This window comes from Molossus molossus, unplaced genomic scaffold (genome assembly GCF_014108415.1).
Source record: "Molossus molossus isolate mMolMol1 unplaced genomic scaffold, mMolMol1.p scaffold_m16_p_26, whole genome shotgun sequence".
NCBI classification, from domain to species: Eukaryota; Metazoa; Chordata; class Mammalia; order Chiroptera; family Molossidae; genus Molossus; species Molossus molossus.
Window position 1 is genome coordinate 2,988,946 of NW_023425362.1, and position 7,535 is coordinate 2,996,480.

The window sequence follows — 7,535 nt, forward strand, 5'->3', positions numbered from 1 at the left end:
ATGAGCGCTCCCATGCCTCAGCACATTTGGAGAGTTAAAAATAATTTTATTATTGTTATTCTTTTTAAATCCTCACCCAAGGATATTTTTCTATTTATCTTCAGATAGAGTGGGAAGGAGGGAGAGAGAGAGAGAAACATCGATGTGAGAGCAAAGCATCAATCGGCTGCCTCCTCCCCGCCCCCCCTACTGAGGACTGAGTCCAAAACTCAGGCATGTGTCCTGACCAGGAATCGAACCGGCGACCTTTTGGTGCACAGGATGACGCCCAACCAAGCACCACAGGCCAGGGCTGAAGATTTTTTTCTACCTTTTCGAATTGACTTCCAAATTACTAAGTCATTATCAGAAATGGGGCTCCCCATCTGTGTGTGTTTAAACTACTAATACTCATGAATATTTGCTCTGCAGTTTGCAATGGCTATTTTTCTCTTTATAGTTTTTACTTCCTACAAAGAAGAGCTAAAAAAATGTCTGCACTCTTCAGTAAAATCCACAGACCGGACTAGAGGAAACCAACTGCATTTCCTTAAGGTTTTCATCACACTCCTTAGCGTTGTCCTCATATTCAGGCAACAGTATTCCAATTATTTGCTAATAAAATTGCAGACCAGAGAAACGGTCACCTGTCCAAGAAGCACAAGGACACAGATGACCAAGGAGCAAGGACGGCTCTGTTCCTTCGGCAGATGCTCTGGGTGGCTCGTACGCAGCCACTTGGCAGACACTTGGGGTCCAGGAATGAAGAAAACAGACGAGCAGCCCTGCCCCCACGGAGCTGCCACACTGGGCTGGGAGACAGACGAGAACGAAAGCACGTTAGACGGAGCCAGAGGTGGGGGTGCCATTACAATGAGGGTGAGAGAAGACCTCCCACGTGGGGAATGAGAACACAGACAATGTCCTTCCTACCTATAAACGGGGACAGGGAGCTGGGAAGTCCCTCAGGCCCCCTCCCCTGCTCACAGCCACAGTGATGCCCCCCTTGGCACCAGCCTCACAGAGGGAAGGAAGGTTCTGCCAGGCTCTGCTCTCATGGGCTGTTCCGTGTTCCGTGCAGGGCACTCCTCCAGCACCTCACCGCCTCGGCGAGGCTGGGCTCACCAGCCTGCCTTGGCCGCCGAATCCCTGGGCACAACTTTGATCTCTGACGTCAGGGATCTGCCCTAACAGGTCACCACAGTCAAGGACAACCAGGACCTAGTGTGGTCTCAATGTGCCACCCCCCCCCTTGAGCAGGTGTTAGCTGTCAGTCTGATGTGAGTCCCATGCGGGCAGGACCACGGTGTGGTGCCAAATAATGGCCCCCAAAGATGTCCATGCTCCAGTCCTGGAGCGCACGGCGTGCGACCTGGCATGGCAAAGGGGCACTGCAGACCTGACTAGGGGTCCCGCTAGGGGCTGACTTGTGTCCCCACAGAAAGATACGCCCACATCCTGCCCGCCAGTACTTTGGAGTGGGACCTTATTGGAATAGGGTCTTTGCAGGTGTAATTAGTTAAATGAGGTCATACTGGAGTGGGCCCTTAATCCAGTAAGACTGGTATTCAGACAAAAAGGGGGAATCTGCACACACACACACACACACACACACACACACGGAGAACTCCATGTGACCACAGAGGCTTCTACAAGCCAAAGAATGCCCGGGTTGACAGACGCCACCAGAAGTTGCGAGGAGGCCAGGAAGGGTCCTCGCCAGAGTCTCAGAAGGAGCACGGCCTGCTGACACCTTGACTTCGAACTTCTGGCCCCCAGAACTACAAGGGAATTCTGTCCTGTAAGGCCAGGTTGCGGTGCACCGTATGGCCACCCAGGAGACGGACACGGGTGCGGGCACACAGAGGGGAGGTCAGCCTGGACTATGCAGGTGGCCCAATCGAATCGCCTGAGCCCTTAAAAGCAGAGAACTTTCTCTGGCTGCGGCAAGGCAGACGCAGGTCAGAGACATTCGGGGCGTGAGAAGGACTCGGCCCACGTCGCTGGTTCTGACACTCCGAAGCCACGAGCAAAGGCACGCGGGCACCTCCCGCTGATACCCAGCAAGGAATCAGGGACCACAGATGGTTTTCAAAACTCCCAGAACTGTAGGCCTGAAGAGGATGAACCTTACTGGGTGTGAGAGGCCGTCTGGGGCTGGGAGGTGCCCTGCCATGAAGGAGCCAGGATTTCTCGGGCATCTCGGGCAGCCACCCGGCTCCCCTGACCTAGCAGGGCCCATGACGCCCCAGGCAGGACAGGGCTGCCTCCCTCCTGCCAGCCCAGCCAGAGAGCAAGACGCCTGCTGTCCCTGAAGGCCGTCACTCACTGTCTATCACCCTAGGAAAGGAGCCTCCCCTTGTCAGGGCACCCCCTTCTCCTGCAAGTCTCTCCAACTCAACCCGACGCTGTCCCGCTGAGGGCACACACCTGCCAGCGCCGGTCCCCTGCGGCCTGCTTTCGGACAGCAACCATCACACCTATGTGATCAAGACAGACTCGGGCTCGGAAGGCCTACCTGCTCTAATGCTGACCTCTCGCGACAGAGAGAAGGCAGCCGCTGCCCTGGGCACAGAGCTTCCGTACAGAGGTCATTCCACAGACGCCTACGGTTAGCGTGCACCCAAGATGGAACTGTGCTGACCTAAGTGGGTCGAAGGATTTCACTTGAGCACTTAATGCCCGTAAGATAATAATCAGAATTAAACTGGGTCCTGAAATTTCTCATGTAATTTGTGTTCGCTCTTCTCTCCCCCAGCTTGGTTCCTTTAGGGAAAGGGAGGGAACCCTGGATTTAAAGGCAAATGCTCCTCGAGCCACACGTTCGGATCACGGTCCGCTGTTTGGCAGCGCTCTGTCCCGGCAGGTGACTGTGCCCGCCGCTTCCTGCTTCCCAGGCACCCAGAACACCGCCTGGCGCCGCAGTAGGTGCTCAGCAAAGATCTGCTGAGTAAGTGAGCGAGCTCAGGAATAAACGACTACAGTGCTCCGTGGAGAGCTGCATCACAGGCGGGATAACCGGAGACACAATTCTTGCATCCGGTTTGGGGCAGGATCAAGGAAGGCTTCACGAAGGAGGCAGCGTGGGATGAAGCCTTGAAGGTCTCTCCAAGGCAGGAAGGGCCCACGGGAGCTGCAGGCTCACCAAGCTAGTCCTGCAACACCTCGGGGACAAGGGTGAGCCAGGCGGCAATGGCTTCCGACCTCCGACCTCCAGGGGTCTGCGACTCACTGGGAAGGGCACCTGCCTGCAGTGCCACGCAGATGAACACAACGCACCGGGTTCTAGACAAAGGGCACCCAGGGCTAAGTGTCTGCTCAGAGATCCGGCCTGGGCAGGCAGTTCAGGGGGGTTTAGGCTGAGATCTCACGGGTGGAGATTATGGGGACAGAGGGTCAGGACTCAGCAGTGTCCAGAGAAACTGGACACAGCCAGTGTAGACAGAGCAGCGGCCTGAGGTTCAGGGCCGTGCCTGCCCATCCCCCACAGATGCCAGGAAGCAAGGGTGGATGAGTCCATTTAAGGCTGAAAGTTAACAATGAACAATAGGGTTCTTACTATGTCCAGGTGCAACCACCCATGGAGAGCAGTGGTATGCACCCCACTTATAGATGAGGAAACAGGCGCAGTCCATCTGCACCTGTCCGGCCTCGACTGCCCCCACGGAAGCCACCCCCCAGACAGGAAGGCCACGGTCAGAGGCGGGAAAACTCTGGGCAGCTCGGACATGCACATGCTGAATAAGAGTCTCTGAGAGGGTCAGAGGGTCAGAGGGTCAGGAATGTAGGGCCTGAGGTCATGACAACAATGACCAAGTGCAGGGGCCTCTGGAGGTGGCAAGGCTGCCCAGATCCAGCACCCGTGGAGATTTGGAGCTGGCACAGCGAGGGCACAGCCGAGAAGCTCCTGGGAGGGTGCACACCATCGGAAAGTGACCGCCTGCCTCCCAGGCCCCCCGCAATGTCGCTTCACAGGTGTCAACAGGAAGAGGGCCGCTGTCCGCGAAGAACAGGTACAACGCTGCTGCCTCAGGTGGGAAGCCGAGCTCTTCGTCTCTCACAACCAATTCCTCCTCCGAGTTTCACGTTGAATTTCTCACTCTTGTCTTCCAGAAGTTTCGTCCAGGCGTGCATCTTTCTGAAATGCCCTCTCGGAAAGGGCCCACCCTACCCCGAAAGCCCACGTTCCACTTCGCGCCTCCACAGGGAGTCACGGTGCCCCCCCCCGCCGACCGAGTCCGCGCGGGCGTGTCTGCTGCTTCCCCTTCCAGAGTCTTCTTTCTCGTGTCCCGTGCCTCCGTCCCTAGTCAGGATTATCGTCCGTCCTTGGACGTGGTTAAATATTCACTTTCACTTAGACTTCTGACCCAGACGCAAGCTCCCGTGGCTGGAGTCATCTCAGGTGAAGGGGCCGGACCGGGGTTCGGGGCGGGCTCGACAGCGCCCAGGTTCCAGAGTGAAAGGCAAAGATCACTCTGCTCTTCCCGCTCCGCATCGGCGTGGCCGGGGCTTCGGAAGGGGTGCTCGGCCCAGGGCGCACGGTCCGCTTCGCCCTCCCTCCGGACGCCACCACACCACCGCCACCTGGCTCAGCACGCAGCTCTGGATCCGCGCGCCTGCCTCCTGGCTGCAGCGACGATCTCCGCTGTGCAGGCCGCTGGGCGCGGGCCGGGCACCCTGCACCCGCCACTGCCCACCTCGGACTCCAGCCTGCACAAGGCGAGCGGCCCACCTTCTCCCCAGGTCTAGAATATTTCCTCTGATTTGGACGATGCTCTAGGCTCCAGCCTCTCCGCCCCCGCCTGCTCCCGTTCTCACTTGTCACCAGGTTCTGTGACCTGTCTGCGCGGGTCTTTTCGCTCAAGGAATGGGCTCCAAATGCGCTTAAATCCCCAAGTGAGCCCTTCATCCCCTCCGCTGCCCCAGCCTCCTCCTCGGCTCTCCCCCACCGGGCGCTCGCTGGTTATATCCGCGCAGCCTGAACGTCAACAGATGCCTTGTGTCTCACAGGAGTCCCCACTGAAAACAATGGATTGGGTTTGTTTTTATGATCTGAGAACCACGGTGACAGAAGGTTTTCCGGTCTGGAAAGTGCTCTCCACAGTGAGTTTTCCCAAGGAGAGGAGGGGACGAAGGGGCTTTCTGTCCTTCTCCGCACCCTGGCCCGCCCGCTGTGGGCGACCAGCTCCCGGCCCAGATCTGGTGACAGACTGTCACGTTTCAACGTGGACAGAAAAGGCCAGTCATCCTGCTCACGCCAAATCCTGCCCCCACAAACCCTACTCCCCAAGGCCGTCGAAAGCACATGCAACACTGCTGCCTGTTTCTACTGTAAATCACTTCCACAAGGTGGTTCTACCCACAACGTATTTCAAATTTCTCTGAACAATTTCCCTAGGAAACATCCTCCCCATGCATCCCGTCCCCAACGCACAGAGAACCAGAAACAGTGGACAGCGAATGAGACACTAACCCAAACATCCTCCCCATGCATCCCGTCCCCAACGCACAGAGAACCAGAAACAGTGGACAGCGAGTGAGACGCTAACCCAAACATCCTCCCCATGCATCCCGTCCCCAACGCACAGAGAACCAGAAACAGTGGACAGCGAATGAGACGCTAACCCAAACATCCTCCCCATGCATCCCGTCCCCAACGCACAGAGAACCAGAAACAGTGGACAGCGAATGAGACACTAACCCAAACATCCTCCCCATGCATCCCGTCCCCAACGCACAGAGAACCAGAAACAGTGGACAGCGAATGAGACACTAACCCAAACATCCTCCCCATGCATCCCGTCCCCAACGCACAGAGAACCAGAAACAGTGGACAGCGAATGAGACACTAACCCAGACATCATCCCCATGCATCCCGTCCCCAACGCACAGAGAACCAGAAACAGTGGACAGCGAGTGAGACGCTAACCCAAACATCCTCCCCATGCATCCCGTCCCCAACGCACAGAGAACCAGAAACAGTGGACAGCGAATGAGACGCTAACCCAAACATCCTCCCCATGCATCCCGTCCCCAACGCACAGAGAACCAGAAACAGTGGACAGCGAATGAGACACTAACCCAAACATCCTCCCCATGCATCCCGTCCCCAACGCACAGAGAACCAGAAACAGTGGACAGCGAATGAGACGCTAACCCAGTTGTCGGACTGTCCCATAAAATGAGCTAAAATGAGATTGCAGTCTAATAGGGGATTGGAGGGGCGGGACAAGATAAACCAAATAACATATACGCATATGTGCACAACCAATCAACACGGACACTAGGCTGGGGAAGGCAGGACACGGATGGGAGCGGGGAGGAGGGGGTCAATGGGGAAAAAAGGGGGACATCTGTAATACTTTCAACAATTAAAAAGAAAGAGACTGCAGTCTAGAATTAACTAAATTTACTCATAATCCTAGACAGGGAGAAATACAGTCCTCAAGTTGGCAGGCAAACAGATGTCAACTTGTCTAAAAACATAGTCATCTGCAAGTGCTTCTAAAAATTCTTTTTTTGTTTTTTCTTTGTTGATCTGGAGAGAGCAAGGGAAAAGGAGAGAGACAGAAACATCGACTGGCCACCTCCTGCATGCCCCCCCACTGGGGATCAGGCCCACAACCTGGGCATGTGTCCTGACCAGGAATCGAACCGGCGACCTCTTGGTGCAGGGTCGATGCTCAACCACTGAGCCACACCCGCCGGACTAAAAATTCTTCTGATAAAAAACATCCCATTTCCCGTATGGGTAATAGAAGAAAATTTACTTTCGGATCATCAAGACTGGACGGCCACTTGGTCCTGCAATCCTGTATTTGACAAGGCACAGGGCTCAGCGGTAACTATGCATGTGAACACGCGTGTGAGGCTGACAACGACGCTGTCCGACTATTTCACAAAAGGACATCCCACGTGTCAATCTCCAATAACTGGGTCTTTCACTGGAGCTCAGCAACTGGTCGCCGGGGTGTGGTTATCACATAACCACAGACTTATTCAGTTACAAATGTCTGTGAGGAGACTTGGGGCCTCACTCCCTCTTAAAAAGGGGACAAAGGGGAACTCCCACATGCCAGTCACTTAACTACAGTGTCACTTCGAACCCTTCAGAGCCAGGCCACCAGGCTGACTTGCTCTCCTCACTCTCGCTGCTCAAAGGGATGCTTTCTCCAGGGCTCGCTCACGGTGCCCAGGTTCAAATCGGAAAGCAAGCTGACCGGCACAGACAACCCCCTTCCTCTTGATGTGCAGTCTCTTCAAACAGGCAAACTAAGAGCAGCCGGGTGTGTGGAGCACAGAACTACTGACCGCCGAGTTCTCGTTTCTCGGGCGCAGCTCTTCTCTCGACCGCAATGTCAGCAGGACCCTGGCTCCGTTCAATACCCGCGCTCCCCAGCACACAAGGCTCACGGCGCACGGTCCCCTGCTGAGGCGCCGTTTGCGACTGGAACCCGGGGCCTACAGAGAGAGCATGCTATTCTGTCAGACTCGCGGGCCGTCTCAGGACACATCCAGCACGCTGTACCCCAACCTAGCGATAATCACACGCAGAA